Source organism: Suricata suricatta, chromosome 14 (genome assembly GCF_006229205.1).
Source record: "Suricata suricatta isolate VVHF042 chromosome 14, meerkat_22Aug2017_6uvM2_HiC, whole genome shotgun sequence".
Taxonomy (NCBI): Eukaryota; Metazoa; Chordata; class Mammalia; order Carnivora; family Herpestidae; genus Suricata; species Suricata suricatta.
The window spans coordinates 56,813,616-56,841,419 of NC_043713.1; the positions used below are offsets into that span (position 1 = coordinate 56,813,616).

The window sequence follows — 27,804 nt, forward strand, 5'->3', positions numbered from 1 at the left end:
GTGAAGTTAGACTCTGTATTTGGGATTTTTCTTGCTTCTTGAGATAGGCCTGGATTGCAAAGTATTTTCCTCTTAGCACTGCCTTTGCTGCATTCCAAAGGGTTTGAACTGTTGTGTTTTCATTTTCATTTGCTTCCATATGTTTTTTAATTTCTTCTTTAATTTTCAGGTTGACCCATTCATTCTTTAGGAAGATGTTCTTTAACCTCCAAGTATTTGGAGGCTTTCCAAATTTTTTCTTGTGGTTGATTTCAAGTTTCATAGCATTGTGGTCCGAAAATATGCATGGTATGATCTCAATCCTTTTATTTTTGTTGAGGGCTGTGTTGTGACCCAGTATGTGATCTATTTTGTAGAATGTTCCATGTGCACTAGAGAAAAATGTGTATTCTGCTGCTTTTGGATGAAAAATTCTGAATATATCTGTTAAGTCCATCTGCTCCAATGTGCCATTCAGAGGCATTGTTTCCTTACTTATTTTCTGCCTAGATGATCTGTCCATTGCTGTAAGTGGAGTATTAAAACCCCCTACAATCACCTTATTATTATCTATACATTTATTTATGTTTATAATAAACTGATTCATATATTTGGATGTTCCATGTTAGGGGCATACATTGTCAGCTCTTCTTGATAGATAAACACCTTAATTATGATATAATGCCCTTTTTCATCTCTTGTTACAGTCTTTGTTTTAAAATCTAGTTTTTGTGATATAAGTATGGCTGCTCTGGTTTTCTTTAACATCCAGTAGCATGATAGAGGGTTCTCCATACCCTCACTTTCAATCTGTAGATGTCCTCAGGTCTAAAATGAGTCTCTTATAATCAGCATATAGATGGATCTTGGGTTTTTTTCTTAATCCATTCTGATACCCTCTGTCTTTTGATTGGGGCATTTAGTCCATTTATATTCAGAGTGATTATTGAAAGATATGAATTTAGTGCATTGTGTTATCTGTAGGCCTCATGCTTGTGGTGCTGTCTCCAGTCCTTTGTAGTCTTTGCTGCTTTCCACTCACAGAGTCCCCGTTAGGATCTCCTACAGGGCTGGTTTAGTGGTCATGAACTCCTTCAGTTTTTGTTTGTCTGGGAAAGCCTTTATCTCTCTTTCTGTTCTAAATGACAGCCATGCTGGATAAAGAATTCTTGGCTGCATATTTTTCCTATTCAGCATATTAAATATTTCCTGCCCCTCCCTTCTGGCCTGCCAAGTTTCAGTGGACAAGTCTGTTACTACCCTTATGTTTACCCTTGTAAGCTAGGGCCCATTTGTTCCTAGCTGCTTTCAGAATTCTTTTTATCTTTGTATATTGCCAGTCTCACTATGATATGTCATGGTGTTGATCTGTTTTTGTTGATTTTGAAGGGAGTTCTCTGTGCCTCTTGGACTTGGATGCCTGTTTCCTTTCCCAGATTAGGGACGTTCTCAGCTATAATTCATTCAAATAAACATTCTGTCCCTTTCTTTGTCTTTTCCTCTTCCGGAACTCCTATGATACAGATATTATTTCATTTCATTGAATCACTTAGGTCTCTAATTCTCCCCTTGTCATCTAGTAATTTCCTTTCTCTCTTTTTCTCAGTTTCATGATTCTCCATAATTATAAAATTATTTCACCTATTCTCTCTTCTGCTTCTCTCCATCCTTGTTGTCACTGCATCTAGTTTATGTTGCATCTCATTTACAGCATTTATTAATTCAATGTGACAATTTCTTAGGTCCTTGGTCTCTGCAGCAATAGATTTTCTTCTGTGCTTTTTTCAAGCCCAGCTATTAGTCTTATGACTATTATTCTAAATTCTTGATCAGATATATTGTTTATATCTGTTTTGAGCAATTCTCTGGGTATTATTTCTTCATGAAATTTCTTTTGAGGAGAATTCTTCCATTTCATCATTTTGGCTAGGTTTCTGTCCTTTACATGCTTTAATAGTTCTTTATGTGTCCTGCACCTGCAAGTACTACTATATTTAAAAGGGGTCATAAAAAGGGGCCAGACCATGGCACTTCAGGAAGTGTTTTTGGAGTGTGTTATGTGTACCCTATCATTATGTCTTGGGCTGCTTTATCTCACTACTCATGGTGCTGGATGTACCATCCACCAGGTGTGCCTTGATTTGTTCACTGAACCCTGGAAAAGAGGAGAAGGAGGCGGGGGAGGGAAGAAGAAATCGTACCCCAAACAAAGAGAGAAATGACAGGAGCAGGAAAAAAGACTAGGCAGAGAATCAAAGAAATTATAGGGCTTAATCTGGAAAGAGAGAGAGAAAAATAAGAAAGAAGATACAGAAAAAGTGTAAAAAGAATAGAGTAAAAATGCCTGATTAAACAAACAACCAGAACACAGAAAAGAAAAGAAAAAACATATTCGTATATATACACACATATACTAATTAACCAAAAATCAAATCAGAAACTATAGGGCTGATTCCAAAGGGTGAATAAAAAGAAGAGAGTATAAAGATAAAGCAGGGAAAAGAGAAGGAAAGAAAATAAAAGAAAATAATAACAGTAATAAAAATTTAAAAAGAAAAAAACCAGACAAACATACAAAACTGCAGGACAGCTGTCTGTTGGTGCCTTGGAGGCTGGTCTGGAGGAGAGGCCATCAGGTTCAGTCATTGTCAATCACACTCCAGTAGATACGTAGTTACCAGGCATGGAGGGGTGGGGTTTGGTGTAAGTGGGGCCGCCTCCATTGGGGGCCGCTGTCGGTCGGGTTCCCTGAAGCCTCACCATGTAGGTGATGGGGAGGAAAACAGTGACCCTCCAATCTCCTCTCCTTGGCCAAGTGTCTCAAACCACATTGTTCAGGCATCCCTGACAGAGCAGCACAAGCACGGGCAGACGAGCTTGCCCTGCCTCACAGATTCCCGCACTTCCCAGGTGATCAAATAATATTCAAAATCCTGTGTCTTAAAGATCCCACTCTGCATGGACCAGTTCTGGAATAGGGCTACTCTGTGCAGTCCATAAAAAGCCTTTGGCTGGCGCCTGCAGGGTCTTTTTCTTTGGATTGCGGGCAATAAACCTTCCCACAGTACTCCAGGGAGGGGACAGCTTTCTTTCAGTGCATCCGAGATCCTACCAAGCCTGGGGTTGGCTCCCCTCCCCAACAGGCACAAGCACCAGCATCGGTTTCTGTCCAGAGATAAGCATGCAACCCTGAAATCCCCGAGCTTGACTCCTAAGGCTGTTTGCAAAGTACAAACTGGCTCTCTTCCTATTCTTCATTTTCTGGACTATAATCTGGAGAGGTTTTTCTCTTCTCCGAATACCATCCCGCATTTCCACAGCCTCTCTTTTTCTTCATTTTGTTTCTCCACTCAAGGGGAGCCCCCCTCTTCTGAGCCTACACTGCCTGTTTTATCTGCCACAATTTGCAAATCGGCACTTCTGTGCCACTAAGCTTGGTGATGTTGTTTGTTGTTGCTGCTGCTTTTTTGTTTTGTTAAAAAAAAAAAAAAAGCAACCAAAAAAAAAAAATAGGAACCAAATGCACAAATTTAAGATATTTTGGTCACAAGTTTTCTGAAGAGCAATTTACTTCCGGTCTTTCTAGTATTTCTAGCTACATTCATTCCTCTCCTACATCCTGTCCTCATGGCAACAGTACTCAAGTGCCATTTTTGCAGTTTTTTACTTAGTAGATTTTAGCATCAATATAATTTTTGCATTGTTGCTATTGATGTTTATATCAGATTAGAAAGGTTAACAATAAAATGTTATAGATAGAAAACAGGGTAGCGTACACTTCAAAGCCCTCAGAAGCAAAATTTACATCCCTGCAAGTGTTCTTGGCTTTTTTATTCCAAATTACATGGGAAAAAATCCCAGTACCAAATTTTGAGTAGGAAAACACTCAGAATAAAACATGTATAATTCCATTCAGGAGCTAAATCTGATAGGACAGCCATTGGTGAGAGTAATAAAATTGGATAGTGCATTTTCATAAATATGTTTCCACTAGGTATTTTTTATTTTTAATCTTGGCAGAGTTGAGGACACAGTATCTTAAAATATGATATCTTGGCATATTAATTATCTCAAGCTGAAGGAATTTGAGAAACAGCAGGCACAGGAAGGACTTTCTGATTTTCCCCTGAAGCAAGTCATAGATTCTCATGTGAAAAGTGCCTTTCCTGTTCCCAGAGGAAAGGAGCATTCTTACCTCCAAAGACAGAGGGACTCTGAGAAGAATATGAAGAAAGGCTTCCCCCAGTGTACTCCCCTTAACTCATATCCTTTGCCCTATATTTTCCAGTGACTTCCCCCACTTCATCAAACCTAGCATAAAAATGCTCAAGTCTAATGGGTTCTTTGAGGTCTTGATTTCCTTATGAAGACTTCTGGGTCACATAAACTTATAACAAATAAATCTGCAGGCTTTTCGTTTATTAATCTGTCTTTTGTTACAGAGACCCAGCTGAAACTTAAGCTGGGAAGAGGAAAGACATTTTTCCTCCCCTATGCCACCAACTACATTAGATTTTAGACTCCCAAAGTTTGGATATTTGGTGATTGTTTCACTGTCTGGAGGCTTTGTGTTCAGATATTCTGTTTAATTTAAGAATTATTCTAGGTGTGTCAGGGTGGCTCAGTTGGGTAAGCTGCTGACTTTGGCTCAGGTCATGATCTAACGGTTCACAAGTCCATGCCCCGCGTTGAGCTCTGTGCTGACAGTTCAGAGCCTGGAGCCTGCTTCAGATTCTGTGTCTCCCTTTCTTTCTGCCCCTCCCATGTTGACACTCTCTCTGTCTCTCTGTCTCTCTCTCTCTCAAAAATGATTTTTTTGGGAGGTGCCTGGGTGGCTCAGTCAGTTGGGAATCCGGCTTCAGCTCAGGTCATGATCTCAAGGTTCATGGGTTCGGGCCCAGCGTCAGGCTGTGTGCTAAGAGCTGGCTCAGAGCCTGGAGCCTGCATCAGATTCTGTGTCTCCCTTTCTTTCTGCCTCTACCTGCTCACTCTCTCTTTCTCTCTCTCAAATAGATAAATAAATAAATAAGAATTATTCTAAAGATCGGGCCTAATGAACAGATTCTAACAGTCTCTCCACAGTCCTTCTGAGTTCTTCCAGCTACAAGCTTCAAGAAGAAAACAACTCAGACCTAATTGTCTCTTAAAATAAGACTACAGAACTTTTTTTAATCAATTGTTATTAATCTACAAGAAAAAAAAGACAATCAGTTATAAGCCACCTAGTTTTGTTTTTCTGCTTTTTTTAAAGTAATTTTATTTTTAAGAGAAAGATATAAAGCTTCCTACTTATCTGCTTTGTATGTAAGAACTATAAAGCTTACATATGAATTAAAATACATTTTGTTTTTCTATTAAGCCAGTTATAGCAGACAAACAACAGCAGGAGTGAAAAGTAAGACAAGAGAAGAGAAAGAGAATTCACACACTGTTAAACAACCATGCAGAGAGAAAACACAACCCAGAACACAGCAGGGAGTTTGGATTCTCATGCAGCAAGTCCTTTTCTCCCCATGGCCACCCCCTCAAACTGATATTTCCCCCAAGATTTCCAGAGTCTTTGTTTTAGTACAGACCTCAGTATAAATACCAATATCACCAGGATCCAAACACACTTGGGTGTGAACATGGGTCTGCTTATTGGAGCTATGAAATTTCAATCTATAAAATTGCTCACTTCATCTGTCCAACTATCTTTAAACCTTACCTTTCAGGATTTGGTAAATCAGGAAACCCAAAAGCAGCCAAGACTCCAGATCAAGTCCTAGGCAACACTGTAGGTGAGACCAGGTAAGTCTTGGGTCCTTTCCTCTGTGCTTTTGACATATGGTTAGAAGGAATGGAGGGCCCAGCACTTCTACTGCTAGTTGTACCGCCAAGAAAAAATTAGAACAAATACTTGTTACATGAGTGCCTATAACAGCATTATTCATTATGTAACAGGGGCACGTGGTTGGCTCAGTGAGTTGAGCACCTGATTCTTGATTTCAGCCCAAGTCATGATCCCAGGGTCATGAGATCAAGCCATACTCAGTGTGGAGCTGGCTTAAAAATTTTATCTCTTTCTTTCTTTCTCTCTCTCTCTCTCTCTCTCCTTCTGCCCCTCTCCCCTGCTCACACACACACTCTCTCCTTAATAATAAAAGCTTTAAAAAAAAAAATAAAGGTGCAAACAATCAAAAAAAATCTGGAAGTATGGATTAAACAAAGGTGGCATATGCATGTTATTTGGTTACAAAAAGGAATGAAACACTGATATATGTATAACATGGACAAACTTGAAACCATCATGCTAAGTGAAGACCACTTATTATATCATTCCATTTACATGGAATATCCAGATCACATAAATCTATGGATACACAAAGTAGATTTGTGGTTGCTTCCATCTGGTGTCGATGGATCAAAAGGGAGGGGAGAGCTAAACGGTACGAGATTTCTTTTTGAGGTGATAAAAGTGTTCAAAATTGACTGAAGTAATGACTGCCAAACCTGTGAATATGCTAAAAATCATTCAATTGTATGCTTTAAATGGACGAATTGTATGGTATGTGAATAATAGTTCAATAAAACTGTTAAAAATAAATTATTGGGGCCCCTGGGTGGCTCAGTCGGTTTAGCATCTGACTTCAGCTCAGGTCATGATCTTGCAGTTCGTGAGCTCAAGCCCCTCATAGGGCTCTGTGCTGAGAGCTCAGAGTCTGGAGCCTGCTCCGGATTCTGTGTCTCCCGGTCTCTCTCTCCCCGACTCACGCTCTGTCTCTCTCTTTCTCTCTCTCTCTCTCTTTCAAAGATAAATAAACATTGGGGCGCCTGGGTGGCTCAGTTGGTTAAGCGTCCGACTTCAGCTCAGGTCATGATCTCATGGTTCGTGAGTTTGAGCCCCACGTTGGGCTCTGTGCTGACAGCTCAGAGTCTGGAGCCTGCTTTGGATTCTGTGTCTCCCTCTCTCTCTGACCTCGCGCTGTCTCTCTCTGTCTCTCAAAAATAAATTTAAAACATAAAAACAACTTTTTAATAAATAAACATTAAAAATAAAAATAAATTGGGGTGTCTGGGTGGTTCAGTCGGTTAAGCCTCTGACTTCGGCTCAGGTCAGATCTCACGTTTGTGCGTTCAAGCCCGGCGTCAGACTCTGTGCTGACTGCTAGCTCAGAGCCTGGAGCCTGCTTCCAGTTCTGTGTCTCCTCTCTCTGCCCCTCCCCCATTCATACTCTGTCTCTCTCTGTATCAAAAATAAATAAAAAACATTAAAAATTTTAAAAATAAATAAATAAAAATAAATTATAATGAGGGATTTGAAGATCCAGAGCAGGACACTTAGAGCTCCACCTCAAGACTTGCTTGTATCACCAATGCCTCATGCATTGTGGGTGCTGAATAAATGCTGAATTACATTAACTTCAAGCTCTACTTCAAAGAAATAAGCATCTGACATACCTATGTTAAAATAAAAAGCATTAATGTGAATCCTAAACACATTCTTTCTCTTCAAAAATCTGTTGCTTAACTGGGACGCCTAGGTGGCTCAGCCAGTTGAGCATCCAACTTTGGCTCAGGTCATGATCTCGCAGTCCATGAGTTTGAGCCCCAGGTGGGGCTCTGTGCTGGCAGCTCAGAGCTGGGAGCCTGCTTCAGATTCTGTGTCTCCTTCTCTATCTGCCCCTCCCCCACTCACATTCTGTCTGTCTCTCTCTGTCTCTGTCTTTCTCTCTCTCAAACATAAATAAACATCAAAAAAATAAGTTGCTTAAAATGTCACACCTCTGTAGGTTACCTACTCACCAGAGAAGCCTAACCAAAACTTACAGCATTAATAGCAAAGTAGGTAGATACTGTATCACATAAACATTTTACATAAAGTTAACTTGAGAATTAAATAAAATTACATATGAAAGTGCCTGGCAAAACACCTGAAACAGAATAAATCCTCAGTAAGTGGCAATCAGAACTACTATTACCCCCTACAAGAAAACTCTTAAAAGATATCCTTACGTATGAATCTGCGTATCCAAATAAGAACCAGGTATCAAATGGTACTAATTTATAATCATTTCAATTTCTTCCACTTCCTGACTTGAAGTGATTTATTTAAGCAAAGTAGTTAACAAAAAAATCACTTATTTAAAACTGGCTAATGATAAAGGGATACATAGACATGTGCCACTTTAATAAACAAATTACTTTCTTTTAATTAAAGTGCAAAGAGAAATCTAATTCTATAATTTATCTAGACAGCTAAGGAGCTGTTGAATATTTGTGACATAGTCATGTTCACCTCACTGTGGCCACAGCTACATAAAACCATCTTTTTAAAATTCTACACAAATCACAAGTATTAAAATGTTGGTTTTATATGTGTAGAAAGGATCCAAGAGAGAAAGAGCTTTGACACACCAAAGGAAGGTCACTAGTCCTGAATATTTCACTTCAATAGCACATTTCAAAATATTGGGGGGGGAAAGGAAGAATGAAAGTCAGAGGAGTGTTTCTCATGTGGAGTCTGCGGTAGAGCATTACTATTGCTGCCATAGCAGCCAGATCACTAGATGGTTTTGCAAAGGAAGTGTCTCCCCAGACCAGCTGCCTCTGTGAAGGATAGCAAGTGAGCTGCTACTCTGTTCTCTTTGCAGCCTCTCCACTAAACTTTCCAAAATGTTTCTAGAACACTGATTTCAACTTCTTGGAACCTGTGTTAGGACCCCTTCTTTGTTCCTCTCAAGCCCACAACCAACTCCCTTACTCAACAAAGTTCTGAACTTACCTCAGTTCTCCCACTTCCCACCCTGCCTTATAGAAGGTAGTGATTGATTATGTGACTCTCATTTGACTTGGACAGAGCCATTTTTTTAAATTTTATTTATTTATTTATTTATTATTAAGTTTATTTATTTATTTTGAGTCAAAGAGAAAGAGGCGGAGGGAGAGACAGGGAGAGAATCCCAAGCAGGCTCTGCACTGTCAGTGCATAGCCCAACATGGGGCTCGAACTCACAAGCCACAAGATCATGACCTGAGCTGAAATCAAGAGTCAGGTGCCTTAACTGAGCCACCCAGGCACCCCAAGTTTATTTATTTATTTTAAGAGAGATAGACTGGCAGTGACAGAGAGAGGGAGAATCCCAAGCAGGCTTCTCACTGTCAGCGTGGAGCCGAGCCCACAAACCATGAGATCATGGCCTGAGCCAAAACTCAGAGTCGCCGTTTGATCATAACTTGAGTAGAAACCAAGAGTTGGACACTTAACGAACTGAACCACTCAGGCAGGAGGCAGACCTTTGTACCTTAAAATACAATCCTGGGCTGAGGCCCATTCAAGTTTTTAGTTTTAAGACACTGCTCGCAATTATTGAAACTAAAGCCAGTTTTTGGAGAACGGAAGAAGTGAAGAATAGTAGTTAGGGGCTTAGACACTACATTTATATATACTTGATGCCAAAGGTCAAGTATCTCCTGCCCCACTTCTCATTCCTACCCTCCATTGAAAAACACTCAGGGGCAGAGACTTTTATGCAGGGCTTTACTGGGGAACACCATATGTAAAAGGAAAGGGGAAACAGGATGGGACAGAGGGAAAAGTTCAATCACAGCTCATCTGCAATAGAGGCCTCGACTGACCCTGCAGGGAGCAATGGAGCCTTTATGGCCCTTGAAGGTCCACCTCCCTTTTCCTCTCTTTGCCAGAAATTTGAATTGGCAAGAACAAAGACTTGGATCTCAAAGGAGGTCATCTGGCTTGTAGGACCTCAGAGGTCCCCAGGTTTCCCAGCACCTGGAAAACAAACTTTACCTGGTGGATGCAAATACTACTGGCTTCGGTAAGTAGACAGTAACACTGAAAATCATTGATCTCAGACAGTGTCCAAGTGCTCCATATCTCAACAAGGACATCTTCCCTCCCTGCAAGCAACTCCAGAAATAATTCCAGACTTTTGTCAAACACTTTAGAACTTAATGCTAAAGTTGTAAAAAAAATACTTAAAGGTATTCTTCCAGAGAGTGAACCCCTGTAGCCTGGATCTCCCTGTACCTACTACATGATTGGGAATTTTAATTAATAATCAATAAAAGATGTGATTTTCATGTGCCACTCACATTGGTCTTTTTAACACTGCTCCCTGTAGTATTTGTGTTGGGATTTTACAAGTATGTGAAAAGAAGAGAAGTTGTTTGCATGCTGACTCAAATTGTTCTGTGTACTGTTTAAAAATACAGTAAAGTTATCCTAGTACCTGGGTTTTTTATTAAACTTTAAGCCAAATCCTTTATGAAGACCATAGCAGTGAAAAGCAGTGCACTTTTTAAAAAATATATCGCATAAAAAGTGCTGCATATAAAATGCTTGAGAAATTTAATTTTATTTCACAAAGGCAGACACAAAATTTGGGTGAATACAACAATCAGAACTAATTTTTGTAGATACCCATTATACTTCTTTACTCTGTTTTAATGCCAGTGTGTGTTCTACAAAAGAAGATGGTTTCACAAATTAATTAACTTAAAAGTAAGTGCCAAAAAAAAGTAAGTGCCGATGTTTTTATCTTAAAAATTGATTTTATATAATGAAAAAAAATTTTAAGTTGCTGGACAGCTTCTAATGCAGCTAGTTGCTCTGGGCCCCCTTGAAGGATGCTGATTTTCAGGTTCATTTTCCACTGCTGTGGAACAAATTACTACCAACTCAGTGGCTCAAAACAATACCCATTTATTAGCTCACTATTCTATAGACCGCAAGGTTGGGTGAGCTTGGCTAAGTCCTCATCGTAGGGTCTCACATGGTTGAATTCAAGAGAACAGTCAGCCTAGGCTCTTATCTGGAGTTTGTTCACTTTTAGGACAGAGATCCTTATTTTCTTGCTGGCTGTTGGCCAGGAAGTTACTCTCAGTCCTAGAAGCCAATCTTCAACCCTTGTGCATTGCCCTCTCCATCTTGACGGCCAACAAATGATGTCAAACCTTCCCCTGCATCTTCTCTTTCTTACTTCCTCTTATGTTATTAACTGACAAAAACTCAAGACTGTAAAGGGTTCATGAGAGGTTAGATCCACCCAGATAATCTCTGTAGGATAAGCTCAAGTGGTTATTAACCTTAATGACATCTGCAAAATCTTTGGCAGGTAACATAACATAATCATGGGAATAAAACCAGGAAAAGGTCATGGGCCATCTTAGAACTCTGCCTGCCATGGCCACGTGAAGGACCAAACAGACTGCCAAAGTCCTGACATGTACTATCTCCAACACACTGGCCTCCTTCTTGATGCCTGGAGGCCCCATAGATAGCAATTTTTCCTTAATCATTGGAAGGATTGATCATCATGCATCAACTCACATAGTATCAAGAAAGGTTTTTTGGTGAGCAGAACATGGCTGGGGCTTATCAGAGACCCCTGCAGACAGAGGTGTGATAACACGAAAGTGTGGGTCACTGAGACTGAGACCTCTGACTTGTCACAATAGGATATCTCTCTTTAGTGAACATTAGAGGGTAGAGGCCCTTGTACTAAATCCTGACTCACTCATTGGTGCCAAGCTGCAGGGAATTTTGCCTCACCAGTACTTCTTCCCCAATGGCTCATCAAGATCAGGAGGGTCCCCTACAACACTTATGAGATTGTGGAGTCGAAGTATATAACACACCAGTTCCTCTTATATATTCAAATGTACATGCAAGAATGGTGTGCTGACAAAGTGTGCACCAAAGCCCCCACTCACAAGTTCACGTTAACCTCCTTTTCATGTTGAGATCCCTCCCCAGATCCCATCAGCTGAATCCGAGTGCCCTTGTCCCTAAAGATGTGATGATCATGTGGGTTGCCTGTATTCAATAGAGCCATAAGAGTTTAACGTGTTCTCCACCCCAACACTGAACTTTTCCAAAATACTTAGATAAGTGTATATGACTTCTGTTCTCCTTGGGCACAGGGAGACCTAGCCCTGCCTATAATCCCTTTTTCCCTTAAAGCAGCTGAAAGCCAAGGAGAGGAAGATGAAGGGGTGAGAGGCTACAAGGGGAGAGAGCTGCTCTGGCTAGTAAGCAATGGACATTTCTTTTCATTTTCCAGTGGTTGCCTGCTCAAGCTTACCTAAACAACTCTTGATTTTGGTCCACCTCAACTTCTATGTCCTCATCGCTGACACCATTTATTTAATGCTGGGGACCCTTTGACTCAGCAGCCAAGCTACATTGCCTTTGGACAGTGTATGATACTCTCCATTCCCCAACCTTACACTTGTTGGGGTGGCTATTACCCCAAAAAAAGAAAAAAAAGACAATAGGTTTTGGCAAAAATGCGGAGAAATTGAGAACCTTGTGCACTGTTGGTGGCAATGTTCCTATGGAAAACAATAGGAAGTTCCTCAAAATTAATGTAGAAATACCATCTGATCTAGCAATCCTATTTCTGGATATTTGTTTAAAGAAATCAACATCAGGATATTGAAGATATATTAGCACTCCTATGTTCACTGAAGCACTATTCACAACAGTCAAGATGTATAAACAACTTAAATATCCAACCACAGATGAATGGAGAAAGAAGATGCAGTATATTCATACAATTCAAATATTATTCAGCCTTAAAATAACAAAGAAATTCTGGGGTGCCTGGGTGGCTCAGTCAGTTAAGCATCCAACTTCCACTCAGGTCATGATCTCACAGCTCATGGTTTCGAGGCTCATGTCAGGCTCTGTGCCGATAGCTCAGAACCTGGAGCCTGCTTCGGATTCTCTCTCTGCCTCTCCCCCACTCACACTCTGTCTCTCTTTCTCTCTCTCAAAAATAAATAAACATTAAAAAAAATTTTTTAATAAAGAAATTCTGTAGTATGTAACAATTCGATGAACCTTGGGGACATTATGCTAAGTGAAATAAGCCAGTCACCAAGGACAAATACTGCATGATTCCACTTATATGAGGGACCTAAAATTGTCAAATTCATAGAATCATTCAAAGAGTTAAAATGGTTTCCACAGGCTAGGGGAAAGGAGAAATGGGGAGCTGTTAATCAATGGGCATAAAGGTGTTTTTTAAGTTTATTTATTTCCATTGACAGAGACAGAGACAGTGTGAGTTGGGAGAGGGCAGAGAGAGAGTGCCAGTGCAGAGCCCAATGCAAGGCTTGAACTCACAAACCGTCATGACCTGAGCCAAAACCGAGTCAGCCGCTTAACTGATTGGGCTACTCAGGCACTCCCACAAAGTTTTAATAACCAGATGAATAAGTTCTAAAAATTTTCTATATAACACTGTACTTATCAATATTGTATCATACAATTAATATTTTGTTAAGAGGGTAGATCTCATGTTAAGCATTCTTCCCACAATAAAATAATTTTTTAGGCACCAAATTTTTTTATTTACCCACCTTCCTACTCTCCTTTACCATTATAAACATTAATTAAGCATTAAAAACCAAATTAAACTTTTTGATCCAGGGTTGTGATAGGAACCATCATGTTACAAAGAGGTCGCAGATCGTTGCCCCTCTCAACCTCTGGCTGTCACTTCTCTTGTCCTTTTTTCGTTGTCTCTTAACAGTAGATTCAAAGCTCTGTAAAATGGGAACTGAAAGTACTGACCTAACTGTTCTCAGAAACCTCTTAAACAACAAAATGCCCAGCACTAAGCCAGGCTCTCAGGAACAAACTCCCAATAGTTCCTCCCTGCCCTTTAATATAGCTCATTCTCATCTGTCATAGGCTGAGGAACCAGTGAACCAGTAAACCAAGAACATGGGTATGAATTCCATAAGCCAAGGAAGGGCTTGATGGTAAAGTGCATGGGCTTTGTGACTGCCTCTGCCCGTTTCCAGTCTAGGTAAGAACCGACAGAATGAATGGTTCCAAACCCCTGAGTTCCTGACTCCCTGTGGGTGTTTCCTGTGTACCTGTCATGACCAGGGCTTGCAGAGGGGATTCTCAATTCCCCTGCCACACTTGAAGCTGTATGAGGGATGCAACAGAAGCTAAAGACTGAGTGACCAGCCCCGGCGAGTCAATGGGGGCCATTAACAAGCCTATCTCAAAGTTGGTACCATTTGTTCTTGGGGAAGAGAAGTGGGACCCCATCAAGGCCAGCATCTACAAGGCAAACAATGGCCATCACTGGATAAGCCCAGGCACTGCTTCTTATTCAGCTCAGTCAGCTTCACATTCAGCTTAGCCTGGTGAGTTTCAGACACTGCTTCATCTTATTTCTTGAGCAGGGAGTGGATCCCAAAAGGGTGCTTGTCTGGGTGGGTCCACAAGTCTATCTGTGCCAGCACCTGGTTGGGGAATGAGGTGCTCATACAAAGCTGGGGTGGCCCATGGGTCAGCCCAGGTTGACCAGCTGGCCCTCAGTCAACAGGATGGTATGGTGTCCATTTTTCACCCCATTTCTCAGTCCACCTGGGGGTTGACATTCACCTTCTCCATGGCATTTTCATGAAGCCACTTGACATCAGTCTCTATGTCAAAGGGTCCAATGTTACACACAATGGCATCATCTTTCATCTTTCATCTTTCATCTGTTCAAAGTGCCGGCTGAGGGTGATGTCAGTACAGCCCATGGTGGTGACAAGTATGGTGCCTTCCTGACAAACCTCATCCATAGTGATCACCTCACAGCCCTCCATGGAAGCCTGCAGGGCATTATGGGGTCAATCTCTGTGATTATGATGCAGGCCCCAAAACCCCTCAGGGTCTGGACCTTTGCCCACACTGCCAGACCTGCTACCACTGCCTCCTTACCTGCAATCATCACATCTGTAGCCCACTTGATACCATCTATCAGAGACTCCTGGCAACCACACAGGTTGTCAAACATGCTCTTGTTGACAGAGTCATGGACATTGGTCATTGGTGGCAGACACCTTCAGCTTCCCCTTGGTCATCATCTTGTATAGGTTGTGGACCCCGATTGTGGTCTGTTCAGAAATGCCTTGGATGCCCGACAGGAGCTGTGGGCACCTGGTGTAAATGAGGTTTGTGAGGTCACTTCAAGCATCCATAATCATGTTGGGGGGCCCATCCTGAAGTACAGTCTTCTCAGTGCACCACAGGTACTCCTCGTCCATGTCACCCTTCCAGGCATACACTGGAATGCCAGTCTTGACATTAACAGCCGCTGCATGGTCCTGGGTCAAGAAATGTTTCAGCTGTACCATTGCACCTCAGTACCCATGGCTACAAGGGTCTCAAGGAAGATGGCTGTCTCCATGGTCATGTGTAGGCACCCACTGATGCAGGTGCCCTTCAGTGGCTCAGAGGTTGAGTACATCTCCCTTATGGGCATCAGGCCTGGCATCTCATTCTCTGTGATGTCCAGGGTCTTGTGTCCCTAGGAGGCCAGGCTGATATCGGAAACTTTGTAGGGTTGTTTGTCTGACATCAGGCAGTACTTCCACACAGAGTGGTGGACATGGGTGAAGGGAGCTGGCCCTAAGGCTACAGACTTTCACAGGGAGGGTGGCACTGGGCAGACTAAAATAAATTTTTTCTTAAAGAACAGAAGACAAGGAGGAGGAGAAGGAAGAGGAGAAAGAGAAAGAGAAGACTCTCTTTCAAGGCACTTACCCTCTTCTTTTTTATCAGGGTAAATAGAGATGTGGAGTCGCATAATGGTTATGAACCTAGACTCTAGAGGCACATTATTAAATGCTAGGCTTTCCACCTCATTAGCTATGTGGCCTTGGACAAGTTACTTAACAGCTCTGTAACTCCATTTCCCCAGCTATAAGATGGGGATGATAGTATCTTGTTGTAGGGGTGCTATGAGTTAAAGGAGTCAATCCATGTAGACACTTAGCAAGGTCCTGGTGCTCAATACATGTTACAGCTGAAAGAGTTGCTGAATGAGTGATGTAAACAATAACTCCTATGGAATATGGAAATCTATTAAGTATTTGTTCCCAAAGGAACAGAACATTTGTACATGTATAGTTCTGCTATCTATTCTTTTACTGACCTAACAGCAATAATGGTGGATATAAGTATATGTTTTCTGGGGGCACCTGAATGGCTCAGGTCATGATCTCACAGTTTGTGAGCTCAAGCCCCACATCAGGCTCTCTGCTGACAGCTCAGAGCCTGAAGGCTGCTTCAGATTCTGTCTTCCTCTTCCTCTGCCCCTCCCCAGCTTGTGCTCTGTTTCTGTCTCTATCTGTCTGTCTGTCTGCCTGTCTGTCTCTCTCTTTCTAAAATAAGTAAACATTAAAAAAAATAAGTATATGTTTTCTTAATAGGAAGGAAGAAGGAATAGGTTAACTGACTACTGTTCTCCAGTGGAGCTACATCCACATTTACCAATTGTTTCACCTTATTCTCACAATAAGCCTGTAAACTGGGTATTCGTTTTTACTTAGGATGAAACTTGCCCAAAGTTGAGAAACTTATTTCCAATCACAGTGCTTAGCAAGGTCTGGATGTGAATGCAGGTGTAACTACCACATGCAATCCATCCAAACAGATGTCACATATCTGCTTTTATGTAGCCACCTGATTTCATCAATGAATAGGATGAATTGAAATCATTATTTTTGGAGGCATTCCACTCCAGTAAGAGTAAATTACTTATTGGCTCTGCCAGACAGTATGGCTTCCTATTTAAGCAGGGCACAGGTCTAGGTGTAATCTACTAAATGACTAAATCTTTGGTCTAATTGTTAAGTAACATAACTTAGAAGAAAGTAAAGTTATACACGAAAAAAATCACTAGGATTTGAAGGATAAATTGGTGCCTAAAAAGAGATGGGATAGGGATCAATGGGGCAATAATTTGGGAAGTATAATAACCAAGAAAATGCACTATTGCTGAATTTTATTTTAGTCAGTAATCTCTTGGCACATACAGACATGAACTACCAGCCACCAGTCAAATCTACCTATTCTCTGCCATTTGGAAAGTATCATGGAGGTTTTCTGGAGGCAGTGTTTTAAACGTTCAGAAAAAGAAGCAACCAGAAAAATAAATTGAGTAAATAAAAGAAAATGTTTTATATTCTTTTTGCCATGAAATTGCCCTTAGCAAATATTCAGTGTTATATTAAAGAGGCTCCAGATATATTTTACTTATTTGCTTATGTAACTTTTAGTCACTATTTTCACTCTGTGATGAGTAAAGAAAAAAATGGAAGAAGATGACCTTTCCATTTTGTCCTAACACAGAAAACAGGAAGAGTGAGCACTGCCATCTTTTGGTTACACAATGTAATAATTGAAATCATTATACTTAACAGCCAGAAGAATGCTGTTAGTCATCACGGAATGAACAGAAACACTTACTTACCCAGTCTGAGTCAATTCTTTAGACTATTTCCTCATAACATCTTTCTTCTGGAAAGCAATCACAAAGGTTCCAAAATCTAAATTTTCTTTTAATAGTAGATGCAGAGAGAATGTGCTGGTGGGTTGACTAGATTCCCTTAAAAACGGTAGACAGTGCTAATTATATTTGATAATTCTAAAGCATTCAGAGTGGACAAAGAGAAGTGAAGAACATTTTTGTGTAACCATTCAGGCCAGTTTCACAACTGTTTCAGGGACCATGAACTTGAACGAAAGGCTGGACTTTCTTAGATGAGAAAATGCCACGGCAGAGGCCACCAGATACCTCTCCAGGGTTATCAACACCAAGCAAGGGAAAATGTATAGAAAGTCTGGACAAGGCACAGGCACATTCTAGGATGTATTTAAAGGAACTTTTTATGTTGTAAGGAAACACTGTGTTACTATGGAGGAAAGCTCTGAGGAGTTTACCAGAAGGTACTGTCTGGGGCCAATGTCTCAGCTGCCTTGGCAGCAGAGAAGCCATAAGACACCGTTGATGCAGGACATATGTTTTACTAACAGCAGTCCTGGAGAAAAGACGTGGAGCAGATAAAGGGTATATATTTTGAAGAGGAAACTTCTAAATTTGAAAAAGAGAGGAATCTAAAATAGAAATATAACCCCCTCATACCATGTGAGGATCCATAGAGGAAGATATCAAAATAGTTTTTTAAAAGGCTCATCCAGCACCTAAGTGGCTCAGGTCATGAGCTCATGGCTTGTGGGTTCAAGCCCCATGTCAGGCTCTGTGCTGACTGCATTAAGTCTGCTTTGAATCCTCTGTCTTTCTCTTTCTGCCTCTCTCATGCATGTTCTCTCTCTCTCTCTCTCTCTCAAAAATAAATAAAAATAAACACTTTAAAAAAGACTCATTAGGGTGCTGGAAAACAGAATATAAAATCCAATGAGGATTTTAGGAATATTTGGGACAAAATGGGAAATATATAGCCATTGAGTGAAAGGAAGTGAACTGAATTTGACTTGTTTTTAAGAGAGACTCAAGTCTATCCTGATATACTCTCCTTTTGCTGTAGAGCATATCACTTTTCCATGTATACTGACACATCTGTGGAAATAACAGAGTGGAATTCACCTCTTCTTGTTAACAAACAAAATAAACATTTCCATAGGGTACCAGAGAATAGACTCAATAGGGGATACCGGCTTCCAGTCTTATATCTCCACTAACTAGCCAGGTGCCCTGAAGTTGCTTAGTCTCCTGAGCCTTAATTTCCTGAATCTATAAAATAAGTTTCTTGGATTCTATCACTGCTTCTCAAACTGGGGTCTGCGTTACAGATTACTTCCAAATTTCCCAAGGGTCTTTAGTTTAAGATATATCAGACTAGATCATCTCTAATAGCCTTAGCTCTAAAATTCTAAGAGAAAATTTTTTTTTCCTTCACTAAATTCCTCAGGACCTAGAGGAGGAAGAAAAGTCAACACACTTGGTGGTTTCCCCTCTGTGTTCCCTCTCCCTTTCTGACCTGCAATTATTCTATTTTTCTGAATTTCTAGAGCAGAGCTTTCCAAAAGAAATACATCCAACTTAAAATTTTATGGTGGTCACATTTTTAAAAGTAAAAAGAAACAGGTGATGTTAATGTTAATATTATATTTTATTTAATCCAATATGTCCAAAATATCGTCACTTTGATATGTCAGCATTGTAAAACTTAATGAGATGGTCCAGTCTTTTTGTCATACTAGGTCTTCAGTATCTGATGTGTATTTTATGTTTATAACACATCTCAATTCAAACTGGCCACCTTGAGAGTGCTCAATAGTCATATGTGGCTGATTTTGGAAGATCCTATGTTTATGTTCTAGGAGTGGGCAGCACATGAGTAGAGCCCTCCTTATGGATAGCTAATAATTCGCTGTCCATGTTTTTTGAAAAATAGCCCTTGAATCTGGAGAAAGTCTAGAACTCACAGAAAAGGCTCAGAATCTGAAAGAACTCCTCTCTACCAAAAACTCCCCAGTGCAAATGCTTCCTTCCTCAAGCCATCAGTTCATCCTTCCCAGAACACTTGAAAACGCTGTTTCTTTCCTTTCGTTCTTACTCTGGTGCTGCTCCTCCACAACAAAACTGGAAGTGTTTTTCTCAACAGACCCGTTCCCCAGGGAAGCAAGTAATTATCTCTCTGTCTTTGGATTCAAGCAGATAGTGATTACCCACAACATCCCTGCTATAGACACAATAAGCATTTGTATTAGTGTTCCTTGTTTTAAATGATATGGAAACTTCCATTAATTCACCAACTCTATTTCAGGAGACCTGATTCAGAGACTGTTCACAATGAATGCATTTCTTGTATGACATGATGGCAAAAGAGAATGGAAATGACTAGAATCTAATCTGGACATCAGTGATCTGGATTTCAACGTAAGACATAATGCCTGTCCTTTTATATAAAGACCTGGAATACTGAGTAAAGGAAGTAAACAAGAAATTTTGCAAATCGAGATGAGGTAGACTATTTTGCATGGGAAAAGATAAAGTTGTTTTGTTTTGTTTTGTTTTCATTTAGCTAACACAGTAAGTAAAAATAAGTACCATATGTGTATGGAAGTCAGCGCTTTCTGGGATGCCTGGGGTGGCTCATTCGGTTAAGCATCTAACTCTTAATTTTGGCTCAGGTCATGATCTCACAGTTCATGAGTTCGAGCCCCGCGTTGGGCTCCATGCTGACAGTGCAGAGCCTGATTGGAATTCTCTCTCCCTCTCTCTCTCTCTTTCTCTTTCTTCCCTTCCCCTACTCATGCCCACACATTCTCTCTCTGTCTCTCTCTCTTTCTCTCAAAATAAATAAGTAAACTTAAGAAAAAAGAAGTCAAAGCTTCTCACTTCTTATCAAAGTGGTTTCTGTCATCTCTAAATTCCATCATCTTCCCACATTCTCATCTATTTGTGTTGGCAGCATAGTTCAGAAGAATAAAGACAAGCAATGGATTCAAGCATTTCTTACTTTTTTAGGGCAAAAAACATGAGCTCATCCTAAAAAAAAATGTTTATGTATCCTTTGTCTTCTTCAACCCTCTTAGCACAAACCTTGGGCTGCCAGAAGGGCTGTAGTAGCTAGAGGGGAACATAGGATAAGCCACTGAGGAAATCACTGGTGAGAAAATGAAATTCCACTATACCTCAGTTAAACCTATTGCTACAATATTGATTCATCTGTGTGTTCTTTGTGTTAATGGTTCCAGACAAGCACCATCATGATTTTCCTCCCTTTCTCATCATTTATATCAACTCTCAAAAGATGAGCCCCAATAGAAGAAAGAGAGATTACATGGCACATAGGGTGTTAATTAGATTTACAATACTGCATAAAGTCAGTACATTACTAAATTAGTACTGTCCGTTTCTGAAAGGCTGACACTGAAATTACACCTCTCTCTGCTATTCCTTTAGACAGTCAGTGACTCTTCTAGATCTTTGTACCTGCCCCCCCCCCCCAACCCTAGCCAGCAAGGGCAGTTCCAACAAGGGAGGGAGGTGGTCTTAAGGGCAATGAATGTGAATGGGAAAGATTCACCTCTCCAGGAGTCTAGCCAGTCTTGAGTTTCTTTCTTTCTTTCTTTTTTTAATATGTCTTTATTTTATTTTGAGGGACAGAGACAGAGAGTGAGTGAGGGAGGGGCAGAGAGAGAGGGAGGGAGACACAGAATCCGAAGCATGTTCCAGGCTCTGAGCTGTCAGCACAGAGCCCAACATGGGGCTCCAATTCACGGACTGTGAGATCATGACCTGAGCCAAAGCCGGACGCTTAACCGACTGAGCCACCCAGGCACCCTGAGTTTCTTAAAAATAAATGCAAATGGATTCTCTTTGTAAAAATAAAGGTGCTGCATTTTTTGTGGCCTGACTACCTGTTCATCCTTAGGCAAAAGTGGACTGGGATTTCTTTTATTTTCAGTAGCCACGATCTGCTACCTTCACCCTGAAAATTACCTTTCTACCTGTCTCTATCTTTTACTTAATACGAAGGAATTGCACGAAAGATTCCCATTTCCTATGTGGTGAGTAACGCAATATAAACAAATTGAAAATTAGCCTAGGCCTTTCAGCTCCATGTAATGTTTTCTTTATTTTTGTCTCATCAAGTACTTCATCCAGAAATACAATCCACAAGAGGAAATAGAATCCTTCCCTGCTGGGCCTGGGACATCCACCCTTCTGGAGGTCGGGGGAGCCAGCCCACGTACCCCCAGTCGAACAGTCCCTGAGTAGGTGGTTGGTGTCGGCGAACTATCTATAGGAAAGAAAGAAGACAGACAACATGAATGGTGGTAAAGCCACACTTTACTAAGAAAGTCAGTGTCTTTTATGCCATAGGGGTTTACACATTTTTTTTTCTCTTTAATGATTACAAAGCTTTTGGTCCTTGAGAGAGTAAAAACATGCTCTGGGAAGGATCATTTTTTATCACAAAAGAAAGAACAGCCATGAGAACAGAAGTAAAAAAACAGGAATGAGGGAGTCTGTCCCTCAAAGAATCTTCTTTTCTTCAAGGCCCTTTAGCAGTTATGTCTAGGCAAGACGCTTATCATTCAAGGGGTTAATTTTAGACAGAGGATTGTCTTTGCCCCAACAGCAGGCAATGAGCTGGGAACAGAAATAAAGTAAGGGAAAGCAGGTGCCACTAACTGATCCATGTTGATTCAAAACTTAAAGGTATATGCCTCCATTGCTTTTGCAAAGCAATGAGAAAAATCCCAGATTTTTTCTCCTGCGCCCTGGAGGCATAGCATCCATGGTCACTTATGTAGATTCTCCTGTGTCCTGGAGGCCTGGCCATCAAAGGTCGCTCTGTGGGAGGTTTTTTGGCCTGCTGGGCCCCAACACACCCTTATCCTCTTTCTATTTTACCCAAACTACCTCTCCACCCCAGCATGGGCTTCAGACAACTCCTTTGAGGAAGATGAGACCAGTCAAGAAATGTGAAAGATCTAAAATTTCACCCACCTTACACACTAACAAGTTACCCTGTTCCTGTTTCATGGATGCTGGCAGAAGACATGAGACTCCTGGGTCAGAGACAAAGGACTTCATTACTAACAACAGAGCACTTTCATTACTAACAACACTAGGACCTTTGCTTCATAAGCTCCCTTGCCCACATGTAACACAGGGATTATGCCATGGTCCCAAATGATACCTGCATATGCAGTAGATTGCCCTGCAGGAGAGGAACACAGGTTTAAGTCTCCAGCCCTTGAGTAGGCAAGAGACAGGCCAGGCCATTCCCCCTCTGCTGTGACCTACTTAATGTGACTAACTAGAGAAACTGCTCTGTATCAGGAGATGCATGAACCTAATAATCAGGCACACTCAGCAAGAGCACACAGGGATGTTCAGGGCTCATGGCAGACTGCCTCTCCAAAGATAGCCCCACATACATTTTAGAATTCCAAACTTTCCTTCAGAATCGCCTTAATTCAAAAACCCACAACACAGTGCTAATAGCCCTGGCCGGGCAGTTGAAGAGTACCTCAAATGTTATATTCCTTGCTGAAGGACAATGGGATTGTGGGTATAAATTTGTCTCCTTGTAGGTTTTTTTGTTTGTTTTATTTTGTTTTGTTTTAAGTAAACTCTATGCCACACATGAGACTTGAACTTATGACCTTGGGATCAAGAGTTGCATGCTTTTCTGATGGGCTAGCCAGGCACCTCCATCTCCTTATGTTTAAACAAAAACACTCAAACCCTCCCCTCCCCCTGTCATGGTTTCAGTTCCTGCCAGACTGTTATGAAAACTTTCAGTTCCTGATAGACTGTAATACTGAAAAAGAAACACCACCAATTCTCCAATTTGATGGAGAATTCAAACTTTTAAAAAATGTAGCTAATAAGGATCTCAAACTTCAGACATCCAAAACCAAACTCCTGGGCTTCTCCACACAGGACACCTGTTCCCCCTGTCCACTCTAGAAGGCAGCTCCATGCTCCAGCAACGCAAGCCGACCTTGAGGTCGTGCTTGCCTCCTCTGACTCTCCCATTTCACAACCTGCTCAGTGAATCCAGAATCTGACCAGCACACTCCCTCCAAAGTGAAGCCACCACACTTTCTTGCCTGTACTACTATAGCCTGCTCACTGTCTTTGCTCCTTTAGTCTTTGCTTTCTCATGCTGATTCTCAGTCTGGCAGCCAGAGGGATCCTTTCAACTTGAAAAGCCAGATCATTTCACTCTTTTACTCAAAATCCCCCATGGACTCCCAACTCACTCAGAATAAAAGGCCAAGAATAAAAGGACTACCAGGTCCTACCCAATCTACAAGCTCCATTTACCTCTCTGAGGGCTCTTCTGTTCTAACTGCCTCACTCCAATCGTTCTGCTCCCCCCCACCCCTACCCCCAACTCATGGGACATGCCCAGCCCTCCCAGGCACTTGTTCTGCTATTCACTCTGCCCAGTGCTCCTCCCCAAGATTCAAAGGGCTTGCCCCTGCTCCTCCTTCAGATCTGTGCTCAAAGTTAACAAGTATTTATCATCTGCCCTTTCAATTTGCTGTCCAAGGGGGAGAGAAACAAATCAGCAGGTGCTTAAAATATAGGGGGTTTCATGCCACATCTGGAGAATCATGGGGCACTACAGGGTCATGAAGGAAGACTAGAGTGGGGAGGACCAGATGGAAATCTTTTAAAAATAAGGACCCTGTGGGGCACCTGGGTGGCTCAGTCGGTTAAGCGGTTAAGCGGCCAACTTCAGCTCAGGTCATGATGTCATGGTTTGTGAATTCAAGCCTCGAATCAGGTTCTGTGCTGACAGCTGGGGGCCTGGAGCCTGCTTCAGATTCTGTGTCTCCCTCTTTCTTTCTGACCCTCCCCTACTTATACTCTGTTCTCTGTCTCTCAAAAAGACATTAAGACGTTAAAAATTTTTTAAATAAATAAATAAATAAATAAGGACCCTGTTGACGCATGTCCCATGGTGGTATCTCCAGCACCCTATCCCACCCAAGGAATTCTTGTGTGTTTCTTTTAATAGTGATTAAATATAGTGATTATAGTCAGACCCTGCTTTGAAAGGTAACAGCAAAATGAGAGAGCATTTACTTATCAAAAGTGATAGCCTAGGAATCAACTGAAACAATGCTGAATTAATTAAGACAACTTTAAAGTAATTTTAAATTATCTTGTAGTGATTTGTTAACTTTTTATACTGAATTTAAGTATCTTTAGAGCTTTACCAGACAATAAATTCAAATTATGACAAATTGTCTTCTAATTATTGTCAATGTGAGTATAATGTTTCACAAAATTGTAACTGGGTGTATCTACATACTTTTTAAAATCTACCCCTTTTCGCAGACTATCCTTTCATGAGTATATCTCTCCATCACATGGGCTGTGTGGCTTTCTCACATACCTTTATTCACCCTATTTTTTTCGTTTTGTTTTTCTCTGCTGATTTTTCTTTTTTCGGGCAGCATTGGTTCAAATAAGCCATCATGTGGAACCTTCCCCTAACAAGAGTAACAAAATCAGCATTTTTCATCATTTTCCCTCAGTATCTTCCTCCTCCTCCTCCTTCTTCTTCCTTTTGTCTTCCATTCCTAGAGGTTTGTGTGTTTTTGTTGTTTGGAGGGTTTATTTGGTCTTTTTTTTTTTTCCAGGAATAGGGATGACATGAGCAAATTATAAGTTTCCCAAAGACTGTGGACCTTTGCCTGTGTGCCTCTTGCCCTGGCCCCACCCATGCTTTGGCTCACTTCTCTCTTCGGCCAGACCCACAGGAAGCAGGAATCCCAAAACAACCTCCCCATCCCCCACTCCCCATCAGGTTTGTAAAAAAAACAATAGCTAAGAGGCATATGTATTAAGTCCTGACAATGTGCCAAACATTCTGCATATACTCTGTCACATGGTCTTCAGAACATTGCCAGGCACAAATGGGAAAACACCAGACTCAGGGTGAATCAGCAATAAGCATCATGTGTATGGTGACTTGGGTATTGAGTGGTGGAGCATTTTTTTTTCCTTTCCAGGGTGGTAAACATTTTTTGAGGAACTTCACAATGCACTTTTTCTCTTAAGTGTAGACTCCACAGACTGAGCCACCAATACATTGCACATTTTCAAAGAAAGTCTCAGAAAACAAAAATGTTATCCTTCTTCATCCTAGAAATAAATAAGACGGGTATAAAATTCCCTTTTAAATCATAATACTTGGAAGTTTAACACCAGCATCCAAAACGAACAGAAATGGGGGGAAAAGTTTTATTATATTTTTCAGATTTCATGTGTTATTGATATTTCTTCTTTCAACTCACATCACCAAACAGTAAAAACATAAGCCTCATGGCTGCCCAAGGAGGGAGGCTGCTCTCTAGTCTTCTGTACATTCTCAGGATCTCAGCTTGCTGGAAAAAAAAAACTCTGCTGACATTTTCCTTTTCTAGCTGTTCATTTCCTAAGCAATAATAGTACACGTTGAAATGTCCACATCTTGGTTAGTCTTCCACTTCTTTGGTGCTAGTAAGGCACTTCTTTGCCTGCTGTTTGCTTTGTTTCATTTTTTGAATCATTAATTTTTTAGGTCACCTCTTGATGGTAAAGGTGCCTGGGAGCCTGATGTTACTAAAACCAAATTCCAACCACCATGCAACGCTGGTCAGGGAAGCTGACAGAGGGTAACAGCGGTGAGCAAAATTGCAGCCATCCAAAAAAATCATTAGGAATGGTTGATTTGCAGAATACTGGCAGTATTTGATTCTTGTCTTTGAGGAAGGTAATAGGGTTGCTTTCAGAATGGCTCCTTCCCAGTTCCCTTGGTTTTCCTATAGGGCGAGCCCGACCTACTTTGGTTTGAGTAGAACGCTGGATGAAGTTCCTCAGAGTTAGGTCTCAGGATGATTCAGTCACTGATGAGCACTGTAGTGAGATTTTCGGTTAACATAAAGGGACTGACTTCTTCTGCCTGCTCCCTTCCCACCCCCATCATCTCCCTGTTCCCAACTGCTTTATTTTGTACAGCAGATACTACAAGATTCTCCCCTGGTCCTGGGCTTTCTATCTAAGAAAGGCTGTTCTCCATCTGGTCCCAAAGTTTCCTCTCCTCAAAGTCAAACTAACTTTGGCCTGAACTGCCTGGGACTTGCCCTCCTTCCCCTACAACAATCCCACCACAGAAGTTGCTACAGCTTGGTTTCTGGAAAACCAGAAGTTACCTTGCCTCTTCCTTCTCTCCTTTTCAGTTTGTTCAAAATATCCATCACTGGGGCATTCTGGTTGGTTTCCCCTTCTTTGAGTCTCAGTGCCTCTTTGCTACATTGTGCAGTTGGCATCTGGGTGACCACAATGGCAGGTGCCACTAATGGGTAATCCATCTGCCTTGCATAGGATCTTCCAACAGCAGCTGCAACTTCCTGTTTGAAAGCTCAAACCCTAAGTAGACCCACCAGTAAGTCAGAGTTTCCAGAGGGACTTTTTCAGATCTCAGCTCATTTGCACAACAGAGAGGACACTAAACCCAGGGGGCACTGGGGCCCTTTTCAGCCCACATGACCAGCTCTGCCAATCCCACTCATCACCCCTGGCTCTCTCTGATGATTCAGTTGTGGGATACACGCCTTCCCCATAAGAGGATTCTCCTCCAGTCTAGATTCCACCAAGACATTCTCCTAGTATTAAATAGTGTTTTTCACACCTCAGTTGTTCATATACTGTACTCATTATTTTTGTCATGGTTTAGTATCACCTAAACTATTACTTTTCTTTGATCAGCTCAGTTTTTATCTTTAAATTTAATTTACTTCTCTGTTGTCCTAAATAATACCACTTTCCAGATTAGTGGTTTGAGATGCCAATTATATATTATCAACTACCCATTAACTAAACACATAATTATGAGACCTGAGTTCATCTGTGTCAACCGAACACAAACATTTGCTCCAGGGAATCCTTGCCCAGGAAATTAAATTGTACACCCATAAATAACTTTGCTGTTTGCTTCACGAAATTTCTGCAAATGACTTTATTCAGGCAAACAGTGCACCCACCTGAGAAAACATCAGATAGCAGTTTACCCCTGCAGATCCTCACCTGGCTGTGTCCTCTCATCCTGAACCTGGTTCCGGTCCATTCTCTGCCTTGAGAGACCCACCTTTATCCGCTTGAGCCCAGACCTCAAAACCTGTAAGTTTTCTTCCTTCAGCTCTGCCTCCTGATATGTAACTAAAACTGCCAGTGGAGTGCTCTCCTTTCTTGGAATAAGTCTAATAAACAGCTTTGCTTGCTCAGTTTCGTTCTGATGATCTTCTGGGAGCTGACCATCAGCAAGAATGAAACTAAAACGTTTACCTGTGAACCACCTAAAATCATCTTATTCACTATGAAGGGATGTGCATAGTATGAGTTGACCAAGATTCCGTCTAAAAACAATAATAGGGGATGCCTGGGTGGCTCAGTTGGTTAAGCCTCTGACTCTCGATTTTGGCTCAGGTCATGATCTCAAAATTTGTGGGCTCGAGCCTTGCACTGGGCTCTGCACTGACAGTGT

The 27,804-nt window shown here is 41.2% G+C and overlaps 2 long non-coding RNA genes and 1 pseudogene across 2 annotated transcripts in view; all 3 read right to left on the reverse strand.

Annotated features, from left to right (window-relative positions):
* LOC115278463 overlaps positions 1-5,783 on the reverse strand; it is a 9,714-nt gene extending 3,931 nt beyond the window's left edge. Inside the window, exon 1 of the long non-coding RNA XR_003902901.1 lies at positions 5,687-5,783. This is a non-coding gene — a long non-coding RNA (uncharacterized LOC115278463). The remainder of the gene's footprint in view (positions 1-5,686) is intronic.
* Positions 5,784-14,008: 8,225 nt separating this feature from the next.
* LOC115278078 lies at positions 14,009-15,353 on the reverse strand (annotated as a pseudogene).
* A 10,156-nt stretch (positions 15,354-25,509) lies between these two features.
* Positions 25,510-27,749, reverse strand: LOC115278080. The gene is made up of 2 exons (XR_003902684.1): positions 26,474-27,749; positions 25,510-26,177 (listed from the first exon to the last, which is right to left on the reverse strand). It is a non-coding gene; the product is annotated as an uncharacterized LOC115278080 (long non-coding RNA).
* Positions 27,750-27,804: the final 55 nt, after the last annotated feature.